Source organism: Poeciliopsis prolifica, unplaced genomic scaffold (genome assembly GCF_027474105.1).
Source record: "Poeciliopsis prolifica strain line A6 unplaced genomic scaffold, Auburn_PproV2 SCAFFOLD012, whole genome shotgun sequence".
Taxonomy (NCBI): domain Eukaryota; kingdom Metazoa; phylum Chordata; class Actinopteri; order Cyprinodontiformes; family Poeciliidae; genus Poeciliopsis; species Poeciliopsis prolifica.
Genome location: NW_026562387.1, coordinates 2,288,121 through 2,310,644, shown reverse-complemented (window position 1 = coordinate 2,310,644; position 22,524 = coordinate 2,288,121). Strand labels below are relative to the sequence as shown.

General features: G+C 40.4%; 1 long non-coding RNA gene across 1 annotated transcript; it reads left to right on the top strand.

Moving 5' to 3' along the window:
- Positions 1–380: 380 nt before the first annotated feature.
- On the top strand, positions 381–11,493 carry LOC129364588 (uncharacterized). Its single transcript, XR_008606462.1, has 3 exons — positions 381–446; positions 4,913–5,098; positions 11,462–11,493. It is a non-coding gene; the product is annotated as an uncharacterized LOC129364588 (long non-coding RNA).
- Positions 11,494–22,524: the final 11,031 nt, after the last annotated feature.

The following is a 22,524-nucleotide window of genomic DNA, read 5'->3' as shown; positions in this document are numbered from 1 at the left end:
CAACACATAAGAGACACAATCAAAACTGTCGGGTTACGGTTTTTTTTATCACCTCGCGATAATAACTCAATACTCCTAATAGTTTGAATGTATCTTCTCTTTTCTTTTTTTCTACTTTCGGAAAGTTTCTGTTTATATTATGTTTGTGGTGCATTTTCATCCCAAAGAAAAAGTCATAAAACTTATAAAAGAGAAATTTCACAACAAAATATTAATATGCATGGGAAACCCTTACGATAACACCTTGACAAAAGCTTACACTGTTCAATTATTCCGCATAAGCTGATCAGTACATTATTGCGAGGGAACGCAAAAGAAATAAAAAACGTTCATGTCCGCTAGGGGGCTCCGTACTTAACAGTTAAAACTTAGGAGGACATTTTTGAGCCGAAACCTGTGGGAGAAGACTCCTTTAAAGCCTCATGAGTGAAGAATCCAGATTTTCGGTAATTAATGTATTAATGAGCTGAAAGGACATTGCTGACGTCGTGTTAGTCTATTTTCCTCTTTTAGAGATGCCCTCACTGTTGTATTTCAGTTTTCCGTGAAGCTGCTTTGCTAGTCGCTGTTGAGTTCGAATAATGCTGTTAAGGCGCCATTTTGTGGAAGCAGGCGCTGGTTAGGACCTTTATACTAGTATTTACTGACAAGTATAAAGTATCTAATAATATTATTTACGGGCCATTCGCTTAACAATATTTCTACTCCATTTCTTGAACTTTATTTTCTACTAATCTCGGCTTCATTAACTTTACCCCCAAATGGCACAGCAGGCTCAGCAGACACGCAACACTACAACTGAGAAGAACACATTTTGGTTAAACATTTGTTCCTCTCGAGTATCCAGAATTATTACTCAAATAAGAGTAAAAAGTGCAATGTAATAAAACTACTACTATTTTTTTTTCCATAAAAAGTTACTTAAGTAATTTTGGGGAACTTGAGTACCCCAAAAGCTGGTTAGAACCAGTTACAACCCACTTTTTGATGTGATTTACCCGACATAGTAAACACATAAATAGAATCTTTAAAATCTCTAGGAAGTTTACTGAACACAGAAAATCTACACAGTTAAAAATAAGAGGTAATAGTATTAAAACATAACATAAGATGTTTTTCACCTTTTACAGTCAAACATAGAAGGTACGTTTTACATTTAAACAAAAATATCTGAATTAAGAAAATTTCTACATTCAAAATTTTCTCAGATGCTCTGATTAGAGAAGTTACTCAAGCAAATCGGATGCCTTCAGATGTTTTTTTTTTTTTTTGTAAAGCAAAATTGCCCTGGAACAAGTAGGCAGACAGTTTCTTGATATATGCAAAGACAGGACATGTGAAAAAATAAAATAAGTAAATATTATCTCAATAAGATCGTCCACCTCAGCTCATATTTGAGAGCCTGTTTCCTCTCTTGCTCCTGGTTTGGCTTGGTAGTGCAGACAAACACTGAGGACTGAAAATATTCTGTTTGTGTTCACTCTCTCTGTTTGGACCCAAAGGTTCACTCAGTTCAGAGTTATTCACCACAGGCTGGAAGGCTGAAGTCCTGCTTTAAGGTGAACGTACAAGTTCTTCTTCAGGTGTTTCATCTCAGCGTTCTCTGATTTTCCTCAAGGATAAGAACCAATGCTATGGTGTTGTGTAATTAAACCACTGAAACCAAACACTGATCTTCCACAGAGACAAGGAGACATCTCCAGTCTCCATACTGTCCCAACCTTCTTGTTGTCAACCATCCTCAACAGTCATGACGTCTGACCCAGAGAACGTTTTTCTGATCATCAGTAAAATCAATGATTTCCTCTGATGCTGACCTGATTGGCTCTTTATCTTCCAGCTGAACCAATAGGAAGGTGAGCTCTGTCTTTCAGATCGCTGAGAACAAAGTCAGAGCAGGTGGAGCGTCTTTGTCTCCACAGTTTTTAGGAATCAGCTTGATGGGGTCAGAATGTGAATCGATCAGTGAAATTCCCCCCTGAGGGGAGGAGAGGCAGCAGCTCTTCTACAGAAACAAGACAAATCATTTCTGATGCCGTTGTTGTTAGAGAAGTGAATTTATGAGCTTTCCTCCTTCTGCAGGTATTTTACTTGGAGGAGTTTCTGAAAATGTGCCACTGGCTGCTGGAGCTAATGTTGAGTTCTGTGAGCAACAGAGTTCAGACACACTAGAGAGTTAACTTAGTACATGATTTAATGTGAGCACCTGACTGGCTTTGAACAGGAAAAACAAAGAAAGAAGATGGATTGAAGACTGGGTGAAAATGTGGAAGCAGAAGCAGGATAAACGAGGGTCTTTATATATCTAACCCAGGTCTCTTTAGCCGACCTAATTGCTGTTTGTTAAAGCAGAGATTAAATGGAATGATCTGTGGGTCTTTTCCAAAGGAAAACTGATCTGCAGCGTGTTTAGAAGCACCTGCTCTCTTAGATGTTCTGTGACTAAAACTTAATACAGCATAATAAACACAGGCTGCTCTCCATACTGTTTCTCCACTGCAGGAGCTCAGGCCTTGATTAAGCTTCATGGAAACTTCTGGATGACACACAGAAACCTACTGTAGCCTGCATCAGTTCAGTGTGTCCAACAATCCATTAAAGCTCAAATGAAACACACACAGAAGGAGTGTGAGCAGTAAGAGTGATGAGAAGGTGCTCAGACTCCTACTACTGCTCCTGTTCCTGGTTTGGAGAGAGTCAGAACGGGTCTCTGTTGTCATTTTTCAGTCACATTCTTCTCTTGTGAGGAGTTCGCTCGTTTTCCAGGCTCTCTGTTAAATCCAGATCAGTGGGGCTCATGTGGTTAAAGCAGGGAAATGTGAAGGTGACTCTGGTCATTGGAGGAAGAAGCTGCTAGATATGTGTGACCAAATCCCAAAGTTGTAAAATACTCCGGGAAACCAGCCTGTCCTTTCCCACAATCCTTTGTTTAGGACAAACAGGAAAATTCTAAAACCTTTTAAACTTGGTCAAGTGGAGCTGAAAGATTCTTTAAATCTGACCGGTAACTTTCTTTATTATGGCTCACATGTACTCAGATTCACAGTTTAGCTGCACATTGTCTTTAAGTTTAATTACAGTAAAAAGATTACTTAGTGACTCAAGAGAAATCACTAAGTTTGGAAGATGCATTAGACCAGTGCTTCTCAATTATTTTCCGTTACGCCCCCCCTAGCAAGAAGAAAACTATTCGCGCCCCCCATTCCCCACCGTGACTATCCATCTTGCATAACATTTTTTTCGCTGAAAAAACTCTAGCGGCTTATCGGCGTTATTGGGATGTAACGTATTTAAGTGACGCGCTCATTTATTTGGCTTCATGCTGTCCGCTGCGAGCATTTTTAGACACAGCAAACACACCGGTCTTTCCTCTTCTCCAACTGTAGTCACAGTGAAGCCAAGCGCTAAATACGCTTCGTCGTATTTCCTCTTCTTAGCTTTCGGTTGACTTTCTGTTGTCTCATTATCTTTGTCTCTCTCCGCGTTTCTTTTCATCCCTGTGAAAAACTTTTTCATGTTGGGGGTTGTTGAATAACGGAGGCCATAGACAGAACGCAGTCGGAGCTTTTTGTTGACTTAACACTGCTAACCAAGGCAAACCTGTTGTCTTGTAAGTCATGAAATGTTGCACTGTCGCAAACGTGACAGAAGTAACAATGAGAGCGCCACTGCCTACTGTGCGCAATTACACTTTATACTAGTTCGGCCAAAAAAAAGCCTCTTCCCCAGGATCACACGCGCCCCCCCAGGTATCGCACCGCGCCCCCCAAAGGGGGCTCGCCCCACTATTTGAGAAGCAGACAGCTGAAGTAAAACATGCAGTTGTGGCTGAAGGACGAAGAAATGTGTTCTAATTAGACTTATAAGCAGAAGATTCTGTATTCTTTCCTTCCTGATTTTGAATAAAACTCGTTTGCACCTGACAAATTTAGATAATTTTGAACTATGATCTAATCCATGAGGTGATTGAATTATAAGAGGATCATAGAGACATAATGTTGGCTGCATGAGAACCAATTAGCTCTGATCTAAATGAGTCTCAGTAAACAAACCCTGATACCTCTGAGAAGATTTCAATATCACTGCTTGGATGTTTTATGCACACAAACCTGTAATTGTGGCTTTGAAATAATGTGGTTTGTTTGTATTTCAAGGGGTTGAGGCCTTGGTGCCACTGTTTTCTTTGGAGGGGACAGACTTTTGTCAAATATAGAAGCATTGTGAGATTTATGGCCATAAAACTTGTGGAGAAACCCAAAGTCAAACTCTGCATACAGGAGTTCACAGACTGTTCTGGCTCCAGTTCTGTTCATGGTCACTTGACTCCTATGTTTTAAATGTCGACATGATCTCTCCACATAATGTATGTATCGGTTAAATAAGTGGAGCAGGTGAAGTTCTTATGAGATCTTATAAACAGTAAACTCAATCCATTTTTGAGTATAATCACAAAAATGGGGAGTAATTTGCCTGTTATCAAAATATGTACAGACTAAATAAGCAATCCAATTTGTCTTTCTAACTCTAGTATTGTCTCTTTGGGATTTTTGTTCTGTCGTTTGGTCCAATATGTCATTAAGAAACATGAACAAATTTCAACCGGTGTAAAACAATATACCTCTAAAGACCCATAGAGCTTTAACAGCTCCCTGTTTTCCTCTCCTCTTCCTACTTTCTGAAGTCAAAGCACCTATTTAAAAGCCCAGAATATTGCACTTCTTCTGCTTCTCCTCCCATCTTCTAAATTCTCCTCTTTTTCCATCACTTCATCTTTGAGAGTAAGTATATATGTATTCACTATATTTGTGTGGCATCTGCATCTGTTAATATCAAATATCTGAGCGCTCCAGTATGCTGCGACTTTTATTTCAAGAGACAACAATAGTCCTTTGTTCTCTCCCTTCTCTGTCAGGAGACAAGAGTAGGCAAGACAGAAGATAAAGTTGTAGAGGAGTGGACCTGCTGGTGAGAAGAACATGTGGATGAAAAGAGAAGACTGACATGGAGACGAATGTTGCTTAGAAGATGGGAAATGGAAAAGGTGGAAAGAGAAGTTGATGGGAGGACAAAGAGGACAGACAGCATGTCAGAGTCCGAGGTGAGTCAGAGCTGGTTCCCTTTTCTCCCATCGTTAGGAGTTTCGGCCTGAGACCTTTATGTTGGTGCAGCTCCAGTGCTGCTGCTGCCTGACCAATCAGGGAGAGGATAGGAGAGGAATATTGCTGCTGGGAAATAATGACACATCACTATGAAAGACATGAAGAGGGAAAAGAGACTTTCCTGCAAACAGATTCATTCAGTTGAGAGCAGATTCTGCCTGGAGACAACTCTGTTGTTCATCGCCTCTTTTATTCTGGGCCCAGCAGAGTGCAGCTCTGTTGTTCTGATTACAGTTGTTGTTTTGTTGGTTTTAACAAAATGATCTTGGACCTATTAGGTCTTAACATTGATCCTCAATAATGTTCAAACAGGTTTTACCTGTTTCAGGTATTGCCATGGACATGTCAGCTGAGCTGTAGTTCATTTTCTCCACAGCAGAACTCACATGTTTGACCCTTAGTTATCGTTTTCTTTAAGAGCCTCAGTTAATCCCACACTGTGCACTAACATGCAGCCACAGCAGGCTGCAGGTATGCAGCAATATCAGCCTCAGCAGGCTGCAAGAGCAGAGATTCATGACTGAGAAACATTGATGGTCCTCTGCTGACCCATGTTGGTTTTACAGAAGGAGAAATTTCTGTCTGACCATTCTATCTGAAACCTCGTGTTCATTTGATGTGCTTGGAGCCGACCAAGCTGCTGCACAGGAAGGGTGTTTTACAAGAAAACTAAATGTACTGGCAAATGGTAAACTGCATTCAACTGTATAATAGCCAATGTGCTCCAATGTAATTATTCAAACATTTACTGGAGCAGGTTGGATTTGTGAGGCATTTGTGTCATTTACATTCAAGAACCTGAAATTCCAAAGGTGAGATAAAAAAAGACGTTTCTATAATTAGAGAAAACTAAAAGTAACATGAAACACATTAAGCTTGATCACATTAAAAGCCTTGGAACTCAGCATCTTGAGGCATTTCTTTCCTATCTTAAAACAATAATCTAAGGCAAGAAGGTAAAACCTGATCCTCAGATAATGGCTGTCAGTAACCCATTAGGCCCAAACAGGAATGTGTCCAGAGCTCCAACAAAGAAAAGCAGCTCTTAGGGAATATTTCTCTGACCACTTTGCTGTTTAAGAAGTTGGAAAGTGAGAAGATATTTCTGTACAACTGAACAGACCAAGACATCCAGACTGAGTTTTTCATACACCAACCCTTTAGCTGAATCCCAGAGCTCTAAGCGCTGATCAGCCTGTCTGCAGTCATTGTGAGAGTCCCTCAGCATTGACTAAAGAGGGTTTAGTTTCAGCCTTGAAGCAGGAACTTCAGATGAATGAGAACCCCTCAGCAGAGTGGTCAGAGCATCAAGCAGTCAGACTTTAGCCTGACAGCATTTCTCCTCCTCAGAAAGCTCCAGTTTCTGGAAAGCACAGCTCCACTTCCTCATCATATAACTGGTTGTAAACCAGTCCCTGTGGACGACCACTCATTATGGCCAAAAGCTGAAAAGCTCCCCATCCACTGCAGAACCACTCCCTACCATCAACACCTACTGAGACCTGACATGGAGGTTCTGACCGTCGACTTGGAGGATTCCCTTTGGTTCTGCTGCCTTTGGTTAATGAGTCCCCAAACATTTCTCTCTGACACTTTTACACATTAGAAGGTTCTTTCTTCACTCATTTCATGTTGACCTCATGCTGTACTTCCTCATCAGCACTCAAAGGTCCTCAAGTCCTCTCACTGGAGGATAAAAGTCTCTGGCACTGGTGTTGTGCTTTATGGTTTGTTTGTCTTCAGACCCGGCCACATGGTTTCTGTCAGTAGGCAAACTGATTGGTCAGTTTACGATGTTGGATGGAACCCACTTTTTTACAGATCCGTTCTCTGTTCACTGGATGGGTCTCAGCAGAACCTGGTAGCACCATCTGCTGCCTGCTCAACACATAATATACTGGAATCCTCTGTGGACCAGTGGGTCTTTACTGGAAATGACATCAGCTCTTAAAGGGACAGGCACTCTGCTACTTGTTGATTTTCTTAACCAAGAAGAAAGCCTCACAGCTTTCTTTTATTTGGTCATGGTCTGAATCTGAATATGTCAGGTGCATTCCCATCATGCCTCTCTTTGGGCTGGTGGTCCATTAAACCAGGACAAGTTTCTGATTAGAATCACACACCAGCAAACAGTCAGAGAATATGCAGCTACCCTGAACTCTTTCCCATACCTACCATCTTCCATCAGCCAAGATGATTGAAACATTGAAGGTTCAGGGTTCAAACTTTGGTTTTAAGGCTTAGAGATTTGTCTGACTATCAAAAACCTCTTCAGGCCTGGACTCTGTTGATACATTGAGGGGAAACAGTTCCTGACATCAACATGTTCTGCAATAACAACATAAAGTCTTTATGGTTGTTAGAAGGTCTTTACTCGAAGCTAAAGGTCCCACTGTTGAAAAGTTTTCTCTTCTTTTGATCTCTTGGGTTTCCTCCTGACATCCATGAACACAACATGTTTAGCACTGACTGAAGTTTGTACCAGCCAAGACTGGAGATGAATGTGACTGTTTAGTAGTTTCTGAAATGGATCAGAGAACATTGAACGCATCATGATGGCAATTTACTCTATAGAGTCGTAAATAGAGAGACTGGGTCGGTGAAAAGTCAGGAAAAGTTGTTCTGGTCACTTTAATTTGACTTGGACAAACAATGATATCACGGTAAAGTTAAGAAGTCGAGGAATGTGTGTCCCTGATGGATCTTCAAACTTCAGCTGGAATAATATACATCTGTTAAAACACCTTCAACTATTCGACTCATGATTTTCAAAGATGCTAACTGAAAGCTATACCCGTCATCGCTGACCTTCCTCAGTTTCTCTTCAGGTCAGTTTCAGATGATTGTCAGCTGGAGGATTCAGAGGTGGTGGAAACTCCAGGCCTGATGCTCCATTTGTCAGCAACATCATCTCCATGTCCATTTACCAGAAAATGAGGAAAACGGAGCATCCCGGGCTGGTTTCTGTGGTACAGTGAGGTAATGGACTGAGTCGCCACATGAAAGGCTGGGCAAAAGGCAGGATAGAAACAAGAGAGAAAGAGCAGCAGGACCCTCTGAAAGAAAAAGCCCAGAGTTCTCAGCAGGAGTCCTTCTGATGCTAGCGCTGAACAATTAGACACATTATCCAGACAGAGCTCCTCAGACCGGGCCCTGGTCGGGATACGGTCCGTAAATAAAAATGATTGCAGCATACATCGAGACGGGAGACGGAGACATTTCAGTTTAATGGTTTCTAAAATGCATCAGGGGAACGCTGCAAGACCCAGTATGGCAGCTCACTCAGACTGGGACTTTTCCATTGCTTCTCCTCCTGTCCTTCTCTGGCTGTTTCCACCTTCTGCTAAACAATAGCTTTTCATAGATTTATGGAGATGAATATAAATTCATCACACAGAAAGAAAGCCCCTTCATCAGACCTTTCTACACAGCAACATGAATCTCCTGGATCTGAGATACAAGCAGAGCTTTACTTCTTATAAATCTTCAGACTTCCAGCACGTTCTGTTAAAGCGTTCTGGTCGTCAGGAGGGGGAGCAGATTTTTGATTGTGGCTGGTCATGACCAAGCTGGGAAGTCATTGGCTGCTCTTTACTCGCACGGCAGCTCACTTTTCAAAGGACGTCAGAGAAACATGAAGAAAGGGAAAACAGGGATTTGTTATCTTAACTCACTTAAGGCCAGACGGCCTCCTTTCTCTGCATTAAATGAAGATTTATTAAAGCTTCTCTTCCTGTGCTTATATTGTGCAGTGCCATTTAATACATTACATGTAAAGTACACACTAGTTTTTAAAGCATCATCGCTCATGTTAAGTACCTTGGTATATGTGGCTGATCCTCTGTTCATTAACCAGCCTGATCTGTGAACACATGTTTCTGTCATCTTCAACTGGAAGTAAATAAAGAGCAACATGTGGGCCGACGCAACACACTCCTCCTGGAATAAGATGACAGGATTTCAATAACTGACAAGCAGAACCAGAGGGTCCATCAGTACCAATGATAACGTTCATCAGAAACTCACTGGAAGAAAAAATACATGTCTGAAGAGTCCAGACCATTTTTACAGCAATCTGAGTGGAATGAAAACACGGCTCAGATTCCTTATAGTGAAACAGAGTCAAAAAACACAGAAATGTTGGAGCAGATGAAATACTTGATCATTTAACACTTGACTTTAACTGGCCTGAGTTGGACAATGGAGGAAAAATGTAAGAGGTTAGAGAAAGATTCCTTAAATCTACAACCAAGACACCTTTAGCTCACTTCTTGTGGTGAAACTGAACATCTTATCGTCATGGTTTTGTTTAAATACCTGACCCACGTGTATTTAGGAGAAGACCAGAGAAAGATATTAGAAAATTCCTTAAGGAATGTAAATGGTGGAGATCGTGGTCTGGGAATTTAGCTGGAAGTTTGGGACGGTGAGCCATTGAGGTGGAGAGGACAAAGTGAACGGGGAAAATGTGAAGTAGATGATTGAGCAGAAGAATCTGAGAGGTGAGGAGGTGGAGAACCGGCTGGGATGTTGGTCAGTGGTTGGTGGAAAATGAAAAGCAGTGATGGAGCTTGGGTGATGGAAGCAGTGGAGGTTTGCACAATGGTTGAGGAAGAATTCAGAGGGCTTAGTTTATCACTTGTACTGCTTTCCAGTTATCCGGGAAGTGACTTGGCACTGGTTTGACGTCAGACACGGGTAACAACATTCTACTTAAGTTGTCGGAACACAAGATGGCGACGCCCATAAACTAGTTTTGCGACAGCTCTTGCAAACATCGCTGAAGCTTTACCTGTCATTGGCAATTTTCTAGATTGTTCTAATTTGTTCTGTTTAGAGTTGCATGTGCTACATGTAACATTCATTTTAGTTGCAGTTTTTCATGCATGTCTTGTAAAATATCCACATGAAATTACTACTGTTAATGCGAAAAGCAACCACACAGAAACCTGAAGTCCGTCTGTCATGTCGTAAATGGCAGCACTCGGGAGAACTGGGATGTTTGACTTCCTGTTGGGATGTCAAACATCCCAGCAGGATGTTTGACTTTGGAGGGAATTCCAGTTGGAATTTCCTATTACCAAAATTTAGGTCAACACTCAAGCAATGAAGGGTCAGCTCTTCCTATACGCAAGATGACAATCCTGAATGAGGAACAGTTGCACAGAACTGGATCTGCTCAGCCCCATCCTCCGGACTTGGTAACTGCAGTCCTAAACGCCCTCCAATGGGAACATGAAAACTCCAGAAAAGATAAACCAACTTTACAGATTCATCAAACCAGATTCCTGTCAATTACCATCCCATCTATCTAGTATTAACCCAAAACATTGTCAGCTTCTGGTCAGGCATTAAAAGAGTTTAATGCACAGCATGTTAAATGAGACTGAAGAGCTCAAGTCCTCGTGAGCTACAATGCTATAAACTAACTGGATTAATAAATTAACTGAGGTTGGAATGTAGATGAAGTTCTTCAAATTCAGCTGGGATAGAATGCAAGTACGGAAAGTATTTGTTGAATGACTTACTGCTCTCTCGTGCTCTCATTTACTAGATGAAATATATGAACTGGAATATATTTCTCTGAAATAGATTCCAGTGACACTCAGTGGGACAAATCTCTAAACCACAGGAATCTTTTTTAATGATCCTCCTCCCAATCTCCAAGAGCTTTGATAAATGCAAAAATTAGCACAGTTTTAATTTAGAATAACGAAATAAATTTTTCTTTAATAAGAAATGTAGTATTAATTCATACAACTTGCTTGATTCACATCATTTACAGAAAGGACTCAAACCCCTTAATTCTCCAGAAACTGTACAAACCAGATTCAGATGAGCAGAAGATGAGTCAAAAAGCTAAAAACAACATGTCATAAAAAAAAAAAAAACATCTACATGTATTGATTAAATACGACAAAAGTGGAGGTAATTCCTGCAGATTGATATATAAGAATTATTTTCATCCATATGAACCCATGAAATAGTTTATGACATCACTGCCTTAATGATAAAACTCTGAAAAGCTATAAAGCTGGCAAGTGCCATCACATTATTTTTGGTTGTTTTTTAAATATTCCTTTTATAAAAATAATTCAGTTTTTGAAATAAATGGATAGTGTTTAATTTGTATTTTATGATGCCAGACTGTCTGTATTTGCTGCTTTCCTGAGGTCAATAGGGGAGCCATGTTGCAGAAACTTTGGTGAGGATTGTTGCTTTTGGGTTGGATTTTGGGGAGGGGCTTGATGTTAAAATATAGTGGCTTGGTCATCATTTCTCTCTCCTTTTTTTCTCTTCAGGTCTGTACATGGTATGATACACACCAAACGACGGTAAGATGTTTACACATTATTTTTTTCAGTAGATGGTACTGTGAAGTGGATTCATTGCACCTTTTTGCTATTATTTGTAAGTCTTAGAGTTTAGACTGGGAGGAGTTAGTGACTCACAGATTATGATATCCTTACTAAATCTGGTTCTAGGAGTATTATTTTGCTTTTGTAGTGAATCATATTCAGTGTACGTAATTTTGTAACTCTTAACGTGGCCTGAGACGAAAGCGAATCTAGCCAAAGCTATATGAAGCGCGACAACTCTTTGTTCATCAAAGCTCGGGTATATAAGTTGTATGAAACAATTATTTATTTCTTTTACACGTTTGTAAAAAAAATTTCACCTTGTCATGACAGTGTGAGACATTAAAAAATACGTAAAAACAAGTCTTTAAATAAAAGTTACATGCCCCTCATACATATTTAAGTGTGAGAATCGAGAGGTTAAAAGTTGGGACTTACATATTTTAAATCTTGTATTTGTATGTTTTATCTGTAAGTTGAAAATAGTGTACATTTTAATGTTCAGACAATGCGATGATCTTTGTTGCATGTTTTCCCTCTCTCATTACTCAATTTTCTGTCTGACCTATGTCAAATAAAAGCCACTAGAGCTAATAAAACATAAAAAAAAATCTTCATATTGTGCATCCCTAAAATACTTCTGTGGTGTTTATGTCAGTGAAGTATGGTAATGTAAAAAGGTGTGTTGAGGCTAATTATTACTTGTGATAAAAAACAAACAAGGCTTGTGGAAAAGAAAGGTAATAAAAAGCATTAATGTTGAACACTGTAAAGGGTTTGTTGGTTAACAAATAAATGAGATGTGATTGTACAGATCATTGTTACATTAGTCCTGTTGCTTGGTGCCCGTAACATTAAGTATTAACATTGCATGTCGAAGATCATTTCAATTAGTGGAACCTGAACATACGAGTAAATCAACACACAATAAAAAAAAAAACACAGCTGTTGTTCGGTACATAGACTGGAATACGAGTGGAAATCTGAATTACAAGTCGTGCTTCAAGATGCCACCACTAGTGGAAGCATGGGCATAGCATCAGCTCGAATCTCATCTCGTTAATCCACATGACGTTTATTGAAATGATGCAGGAATTCCAATTGGTGCCAGTAATATACACCCAAAGTTTTTTTCCCAACCGCCAAAAAACCTTAAAAGAAGAATTGAAGCAGAAGATCAAAGTCAAGCATGAGTACGTGAGTTATCAAACTAGCAAGGCAGAAAATGTTACACTGTCTGCAAACCATCCTCCTTCTCTTCTCCTGCTCCCAAGGTAAGAACACTTGAAGCATTTATTCTTTTATTATGCATAACTAAAGTATACATCTGTCTTTGCTAACAAAAAGATAGTTTTTTTTTATAATTCAGCATGGGAATATTTTTACGGGGCAAAGAATGGATAAGAATTATTATTTTAAATAGGCAAAATGTATTTGAAGTACAAGGAAATTGGCTTACAAGCTTGTTCACGGAATTAAACTTGAATCTCGAGGTTCCGCTGTATTTGTCGAGTTTTGACTGTTTACAATGGCATAGTCATTGCTAAATAACTATGATACTTTTAATAAAGACTGTTCTCATTATCACAGTAAATGTCACAAAATGCTAACATTGGTAGCCGAGAAGTGAAGTCATCATTTACTATAACCTCAAACAGTTGGCCTTACTGACTCTCCATCATCTCAGCAGTGTTCCACATCTCCTGGAAGTCCTCCTCCTGCAGAGTCAAGACCACAGAGGAAGAAAAAAAACAGGTAGTAAAATTAGCTTCGTGAAGACATTAAAAGTATCTGAATTATAACCTAGAGAATAAAACAACAAAAAACACTGCTTTGAACACATATCTCCAAAAGCAATGACATATCTCCTGCAGTCATGATTCTCACACATGAAATGCTCTGAAACTTCAAGGAATGTTTAGTTTTTCCTTCCACTCAACTCACAGGAATATCCACTCCACTCAGAAAACAAGACATCCTCAGAAATCTCCTCCAAACAGGCAAAAAGCAAAACTTACAGCTGTAATTTACAGAAAGGAAAGGGAACATTTGTGTCAGTCTGCATTGTGATGGGAGTTTGTGAACTGGCTGCACAGCTCACTAAACTGACTGAAGCCATGTGGCTTCTGGTTGACCCCCATGACCCTGACCCCCTCAGTGCAGCAGCAGAGCGGGAACATGGCTGCACTCATTTAACCTTCTGGTTTTACTGGGGACAGATATGGTTTTATAGAGAACCACTTTCCCAAACAGACAATTATAAACACACAAGATACAAGTTCATGCTGAGAAACTCAGAGACACAAACAATCCTGCAGGATTCAAACTGAGTGGGAGCAGAAAATATGAACCCAAACACACAGGCTGGTGAGATCTTCGAACTCCTGAACAGATCAGTTCCTGGAGACGCCGCCTTTGTCCAGAAGCTGCTGTAGAATATCGCTGCTGCTTTTCTGCTTCAGAATAGATAAGCTTCACAGCTAAATTGAAAGAGTCTGTTGTTTCCCAGCATTAAGAGGAAACAGTCAGAGAGGAGTGTATATTTATTGAACCCAGTGTTTGAGCCTGGTCAGATGTAACAGCAGCCAGAAATGATTAATTTGTTGTTCAGGAGCAGCATAGCCCTGTTGAAGCACTAAAGGTTATCCTGAGGCCAAAAACTCTCCCTGCAGTGTTTTTGTGTATTTCTAATGGTTTTCTCTGTTGCATTGTGTCTGTTCTCTGGTTTAATTATGGCTTTCTGATGTAAAATCAGAGCAGGACGTAAAATCTTTTATCCCTTCGTTGGCAGTGTGTTCTCTTCAGATATTGACTTTTAATAGTCGGACACAACGATTCATCAGGAGGACACCTGCTTCACTGCTGTACTAAAACTTACTTGCTCTTTGTTGAAACCAAACCAGCCAGGGATTTTTGGTAGAAAGCATTAAGTTTTCTCTCTACCACACCACATGTTCACCGATGTAATAAAGAGTCAAATGTGAGGCCGTCTGGTCATTTGACACAGAAGAGGATTTCCTCTGGGAAAGCTCTTCAAGCTGAGCACATGGTTGTTGTGGCCTCTTATTTGGGAGCTGAGAGTATCGTTTCTGCTGCTGCAATGAGCCACAACACAAACAAGTTCATCTCCTCTCCTTCACTGAGCTGCCTGTAATTTCACAGTGGACATTTCCACTCGTCCAGCCCACATCACAGCTCTGCCACTCATCCCTCCGACTCAGTGAAAAACATCGCATGTCTCCACCTAAACCGCAGCATGCCCTAAATATAACACCTCCTCCAACAGCGCCACCACCCTCCACTCCTGCTCTCTGCATGCTGGGATTGTCTGTGTTCAGTCAGGACCACAGACTTCCTCCATGTCCAACTCTGGATGGAACTGTGTGCTTGTGGACAAACGTCCTGCGTGTCCAGCCTGCAGCAGGACTGTCTTCTTTTTCTCCCCTCCAGCAGCACAAAGGTATCAATCATCTTTCTGAGCTTTACAACTAGCACTTTAATTAGTTGGCCACAAATGCGGAGGCAGAGAAGACATGCTGCGCTGAGGCCAGTTTCAGAGAGAGAGGGCCCCGAGCAGAGGAGGAACCCCAGACAGAGACCTGGCGTCCGCTGTCTGGAGATCAGTTACAACACAGGGCCCGGCCCCGTCATCAGCAGATCACTCAGACTCACTACTGACTGCAAACTGTGGCAACAAACAGACTGCACTCTGCCTCTAGTGGAGTTTGGAGGAGACTATGGAGTTCGATGTTAGACTTTTGACACAGCAGAAAATAATCACAGCTAATGATCAATAATTTAACACATTCCATCAGTATGAGACAAACTGAGACCTGACATTAGAGATTATGCTAAGCCAATCTTCAGCCTGCCAGAAATTACTAGTTGAAGAAGATGCTCATGTCCTTAATGTTGCTGTCAATTAAGTGTGAATGTATTTGGTGATTGAATCATGCTTAAAGATGCACATTAGAAAAGTAGCAGTGGCTCTGCATGAAAAAAAGCTACTCCAAGTGACTAATAAGTCTTCAATAAGGATGGAGGTGACTGAACGCAGTCACCTCCATTATGAGATCTTTAATTGCTTCAGGCCTTGTGTCCTCTTGAGCAAGTGTTCTTCAGTCAAAAGGTTTGCCAATGGATTTGAGTCGTGACGGGTTCTTGAAGACTTGCTTATTGATACTGTCTTTGACAGTATTGGTATTGGTAATTCCCATAGTGTTGGGAGTCATTCTGACCTTTTCTGGCTGTATTTCTGTTGTTCACATGGAGCACCCTGGGTTAATTGCTATATTATTTCTAATTATTATTACAATAATAAATGAGTTGTTTTCTGACATGAGATTGTTTTAAAATGATTTGTTTCCAGTCAGAAAATTGATTACTCCAATTATACTGACACTTCCTGAACTCTTTATGGTCACATGCATGAGTTTGAGTGCTTGATTTTAGAAAAAATATTCACACCATTCAACATGTCATTGGTGCTATTTGTTATGATATCTGTCAGATGAGAATGATGTCATAATGTTTTGCTAATGAGCCGATAATTAATGTACACCACTAACACCAACTGCTGGAAACTGCACCATGTTATAATAGAGCTGGAGGCCTAAAAAACAGCTATGCGGGCCATGCCAGCCCTTGTATATATAAGGTTTTAACAGACCAATAAAACCCACAACCTGCAAGGGCTGCAGCAGCAGACACTCAGCTCTGCTTTACACAATCCGAGTAAATGTGTCTCCTGTATTGTGGTCACAAGGCGTGTTGGAACAGAAGTAGTTGGAATATGACCGAGTTTGGGAGCATTTATTCGGTCATTCAGCTGAAAGCTTCACTGCAAATGGGTGGTGGGAGTGGCACCTGGAGGGAATGTGAGCAGGAAGCCTGCTGGATGTTTCAGGGTCAGGACTTTAACTCTCCTTCATATCATGGACACCGAGAGCGTCACTGTAAAGCAGCCTTTTTTTTCAGAGTACCAACATCAACCACACATTGTTCTGTGCTCTACTTGGTGGCAGGAAAAAGAAATCCAAAGAAAGTGCATTTGTTTTGTAATCCATAAGCATGGATAAGGATCACAATATTTAACTTGAACTCTGTAGGGTGGATAGAATGCTCCTTGTGTCAGATGGCATTTGAAGCTGGCAACTGTCTCCCAAATTTCTGTTTTCAGATGAACAAAACAGTTTCAGGTTGTATCTGAAACAACAGTATGGGTTGAAAACTCACATATGTCCACTGACAGCAATCAGTAGAGACAGACTGGACACTTTCTGGACCTCTGTCCTCTCAGTGAGAGACAAAGCTTGTGCCAATCTGGTTTACAATGACTATCTGGGCAGAATTAAAACATCACATGTGAGACCAGATGACAGAACTGCAAACAGATTTTAATTCCAGGGACACTTTGTGTGTCTGACTCTTAAGCGTTTAGACATCCAGCATGCCTCATGCATGTAACAAATACACCAGATATCAATAGTCCTGGTAATTCCTTTAAACCCAGACTCCAGCTTTTCTACAAGGGGTGCATCAATTGTTGCTAATCTAATCTGATGATCCAGAACATCAGATTTTTGTTGGACAGAAAACATACAATTAGGGCTGTAGCAATTCCTTGAATGATTCGAATACCTCGATTATCAAAAGTCTTCAAGGAAAATTACCTGCCTTGAAGCCTCCTTAAATTATGTTTTATTATTTAGTGCACCATGCTTCAACCAGGTAATTGCTTGTCTTGCGCAGCACTCTCACTTCTACCCATGAATTGTTGACAAAAGCTAAGTGTTAGCATAACATCCAATTTTTAAGTTCAGTCCGGGGGAGATTTTTTTAAATTGATGATAATGTCTAGTATTTTATTGCATTTCGGGGGACCAATAACTGTCCTAAAGTTGACTGGCATGATGCCTGGAGTACAACAGCCTTTCTCTTCCTGGAGCTGCTGCTTGGTTGTCGGCCCAGAGAAGAGCATAGAGAGTATATTTATACAGGCGAGCGGATTGATGGATGATTAATGTAAGTGTAGCTTTACGGATAAACCAGAAACCAAAGTGCTATGGTCAGCGATCAACAGCTTCCTCTTGAGTTGATTCAAGCTGGTCCCCGAGGGTCCTGGACAGAAACAAACAGAAGAATCCCATAAATGTTTGTCAAAACCAGCAGCAAAATGTCTGTTTCCTTGAAGATCCTTTTAATTCTCAGCTGAAAAAGAAAGTACAATAGCAAACATTTTGATAAGTTACAGGAGGTAAAGCACAAAGTGACTACTAGTTAAATGAATGATGAGTTCACAGCCAGGTTCTGTTGTTGACTCATGCTGATCCTTCAGAACCTTATAAAACAGGGTCATTTGTGTCCTGCTTGATGGAAGGTCACCAGATGTGATGCTGTAGATCATGACCAAATATGCTTTAATACTTGAACAGAATTTGACCTCAGTTACCATAAAAATCTCTAACTTTCCTTTTTCCATAGAGAAATTACCCAGTTTTACAGAAGAGATGAAAATTTTTTTTTTTTTTTGCTGCTGGTCAGCTGTGCTCGCCATCATGTCCCCAGTGGAGGAACCAGCAGAATAAGTAGGAGCAAGTAAACTTATGATATGTTGATTAATGAGTGGTTCTCTAAGCAGAGTACCCCTCTTCGGTTTTTACAGTGGCCCGAATGTAGAACCAGTAACACTCAGAGATTATATTGATTTGGTGAATTAAAGAAAGAAAGGTTTGCAGATGACCTTATAATTTGTGGTGAGAGCAGAAAAAAGGTGGAGTAAAATCTAGAGAGATGGAGGTTTGCCCTGAAAAGGGAGAGAAATTATGGTTAGCCTTAGGAAGAGAATAAATGTATGTGAATAAGCTGATAAAAGCAGAGACAAGAGGCTCTGCTTTTATCAGAGCCTCGGTCAGAGCAACGTTCCAAAGTAACTTTGGACCGTTAAAACAGTCCAAAGCAACAGCAAGTGTGGAACAGAAGTGAAAGAAAGTATCCAACTATGTTGGGATGGGTGGAGAAAAGTGTCAGTTTTTGAGTGACAAGAGTATTAAAAAAATGAAAGTAAAAATGTATATATAGTGGTGATACCATTGATGTTTCTTAGGTTTTAGACAAGGGTTATGACAGGAGGCAGCTGGAGGTAGCAGAAATGAAGACAGAGGTTCTCTCTGGGAGTGACGAGTATAGATAAGATTGGGAACGAATACATCACAGGAACAGCTGATGTCAGATGTATTGGAGATAAAGTCAGAGACTGAGATGGTTTGGACATGTGGGGTTGTGAGAACATCGATAGAATGATGCTAAGGCAGGAGGAAGACCAAAGAGAAGATTTATCTATAGCATCAATGATGTCAGAGAAAAACATGTGGAGATAGGGTTAGATGGAGATAAATGACTGGCTATGGGAAAAGCAGCAAAGACAACAAAATGCCAAGCTACAGTACAAAACGCTTCTGATTTTTAAAGAATAATAATAGAAATGTACACTTTATTGTAAATTACTTTAACAGCTGGTATACAGATGGAAACAATGAGTATTTTATTACTCATAATAAAAGGAATGTGGAAAGGAGTATAGTTTGTCCTTGTATTTTAATTTGGTCACAAAATTTACAAAATTCACTTTGAGATTTGGTCTTAAAGTTCTTCATTCTACCTGATAATCTGAAATCAAGACCTGTCTGATGACAGTCCTCAGCACTCACTTCTATAAAAAAAAACTCTCAAACTTGAGAAAATCATCTTACATTTTAGACAGATATGGAGTCATTTTTCAAAAAACAGAGTGGAGTAGTTTAAAAAGAAAAATCCAGAGTCTGGAAAATTGCAGAAAGGATGAATGAGCGGTTGAGAAACACAAAGCAGAGCCCTTCTTTCTCCACTTCACTCTGTCCACAGACTCTCCTCCAACCTGTGGAAGTTCTCTGAAAGTATTTTCAGGAAGATCATAGGTGGGACATCCTCTGTGTGAGGGTCCGCTTATCCCTTTATCTGAGTCTAATGATTCTGGGGAAAGAATGTTCTTCTTGCACCAATCCAGTGCCTCCATTTGAAAGCAGAATGGGCTGCTGACTGGGCCAAGAGGGTTTAATGAGAGGCTGCTGCCAGAAATGTCCAGGAGGTTTATTTAGTCAAGTTCTCTGATCTGCTTTTCTACCATTATTATTATTATTATTATTATTATTATTATTATTATTATTATTATTATTATTATTTATAATTAACACACAGATTAATTAATAACAGAGATTAAACCAGATACCTGGAGAACAAGGATGGTGTCCTTTCTCGCTATCCTTCTTCTGCAGGAATCTAACTCTTGATCTGATTGGCCGGCTAATCCACAGCTCCGAGGCATAATAATGTCCACTGACTTGTTGTGGCCCAGCAGGAATGTTTTCCTCCAGAGACCAAACTGTGTAAAACATTTGGACTCATGTTCTGCTCTGTGTAGGTGATCAGTAGCCAAGACACGCTCCATGTGCTCCCCATTAGCATGCAGCTGCTGCTACAACTTTCACAAAAGTTTTTACAGGGAGTCATTTGGCTCTGTTCCAAGTTGTTGAGAGACGAGGTGGTTGGCAGATCCAGCTGTAAGGAGAATCCGTGGATGAATGCAGAACCGCATTTTGCATTTATCCAGAATGAGAACCAAGCAGAACAAAGTTCTGCTGTTTGGTCTGTTTGACAGAGGTTCCAGTGGGAAAAAGCTGAGATTAGATGAAAGAAAAATAAATCTAAACTTTGTTGGAAAAACAAATCCTCTGATCTAAATTTGAAAAAAAGTTTGAAGATGGAAGTTTTTGAACAATTGAGGTCAAGTTGTGTTTAGGTTTGATTTTCATCAATATTATAAATCAGAGGTCTAATGTTCAGCCAGCTATGGAAGAGAAAAATAGGATGCATAAAACAAAGCAAAAGACTCTAAAGTTGATGCTGATTACCTGGAAGGGCTCCTTAGCAGCAGAGAAATTATGTGGATCTACTGTTCTGACCAAGGCAAGCATGGTAGCTTCTCCCTGCCAAGAGGCTGATGGACATTTGGCTGACCTGAGATTATGACTGTCACCATAAACAGCAAAAACAAATCATGGGTCCAAAATATCCCTCTTTCTCCCTTTTATATTGTTTTAGAGTCAGCTTTACCAGAGGATGTTGTAAAACAAGAACCTGATCCAAACCCAATCTAGAGCACAGAGAAGCTGTTTAAAGAGGTTATTCGGCTTTGGATGGGACTGAGGTTGGGACTGAATAACCTCCTGCTGCTCTCCCTCCATTCAGCTGCCGTTCTAGAGCTGCTGCTGGTTTTTGCTGCAGATTGATCCCAATTCTCATCAACTTACTGCTTGTCTTCATCCGCAAAAACAAATATTTTCTGGTGATCCAAGAAAATGTTGCAGCATGATGATGAAATCATCCTCAGAGACTGAAAAGCTGCCAATAAAATCCAGGAGCACATTGTATGATTGGGGAAGACAGGATTGAACCTGGAACATCAACAGATACAGAATCTTAACAGGGAGGATAGATGAGAAGGAATAAAATTTAACTTGTTCTTCTTAGAAGTTGGACAATTTCTCTATAATCCAGCCTGAATGTCTCTGCTGTGTATTTCAGTTTGAATCTTTGTTCAGGGAAGGAATCAGTGTCAGACTCTGGGTTGGAAGTGAAGCTGAATTAACTCAGTTATTAAAATAAAATCATTGGCTCCAATTTTAGTTTTAGTTGCAATAAGTCTGAATCTTTCTGTTTGGCTTCAGTCAGTTTCTCTCCGGATCCAGACACACAACTTATATTCTGTCTCCTCCACTTATCTGCTCCAAGTTACCAACATCTTGAAAGATGCTGGATGCTATATGCTTTTCTTCAACCTCAACCTCTTTTTCTCTTCTGTTTCCAATAGGAGTTAGAAGATGTTTTCTGCCTTCAGACTGTTCATGGAGGAAGCAGAATGTGTTCAGTTGGACCAAGACGTTAGGGCTTTAACGCTTAAGAAAACCCGCTAAAGCTCCTGGTCACCAGTGTCCTAAAGTGAGTTCTGGTTGCCCTTAATCAGATGGATGGAAAACCAATGGTTAATGATAATTAATGCAGGCAACTTCAACTTCTGTTTTTGAATGCTTTGAAATCCATCAATCAGCACTCTTTGGTTTTATGTTCTTCTCATGATTTAAAAAAATCTCCTCATGACTGTGTTCAGCAAGTCTGGGCTCATTGTCTCATCACTGCTGACTGTCTGAGATATGCTGCTCCTATTGTCCCAGATGTTAACAATCCCTTGTGTATGTTCCCAGTTCTGGGTCTCAATGTTTCATTTGCTCCTCATCTCGAGTGTCTTTTCTGTGATGTCTGCCATTCCAAGCATTCCCCAAGGTCAGTATGAGTTTCAGGCTTCTGGAGCCACTCACAGTGCTGGTCTGGATCACAAACCTTTTTTCATAATTATCCCTATGTGTCTTTATGGTGATTGTGTTGGCTGACCTCAGTGTCATACACCATAATGAATACTCAACAACACAAATGTCCTCTTTGGTCTGCCTGATGTCCATTTGTCCTTCCAGAGCTTTGTTGTGGGCTGAGGCCCTGTCCATCTTTGATTGATACCAGACATGTCCTGGACCCGACCGCCTCTATTTTCACTCAGTGGTTTTCACTTTGACCGCTATTTTGGCTCCAGGCCAGTGCTTCTGTCACGACACTCTAAAGGGCAACACACCTCAAATGTAGTGGCTTCCTTCCCCTGCCTGTTCTCTGAAGCTAGTGGGCTCAGCAATGAGGGTTGGAGGAGTTCTAGGTATTTGTCTCACAGCATACATTGATGAGGACACTTCCTGCTGCAGGTCTCCCAGAGCATGATAATGGATCCAGTTTTCTGAAACCATAATGTGATTTAGAGCAGCCACAAGCACCTTCAGCGCCTGTTGTTTCAGGAAGTGATTAGATGTTTTTTGTCCCAGTTTTGCTTAGAACAAAAGAAACACAGTTCTAACGTGATCTTGTCT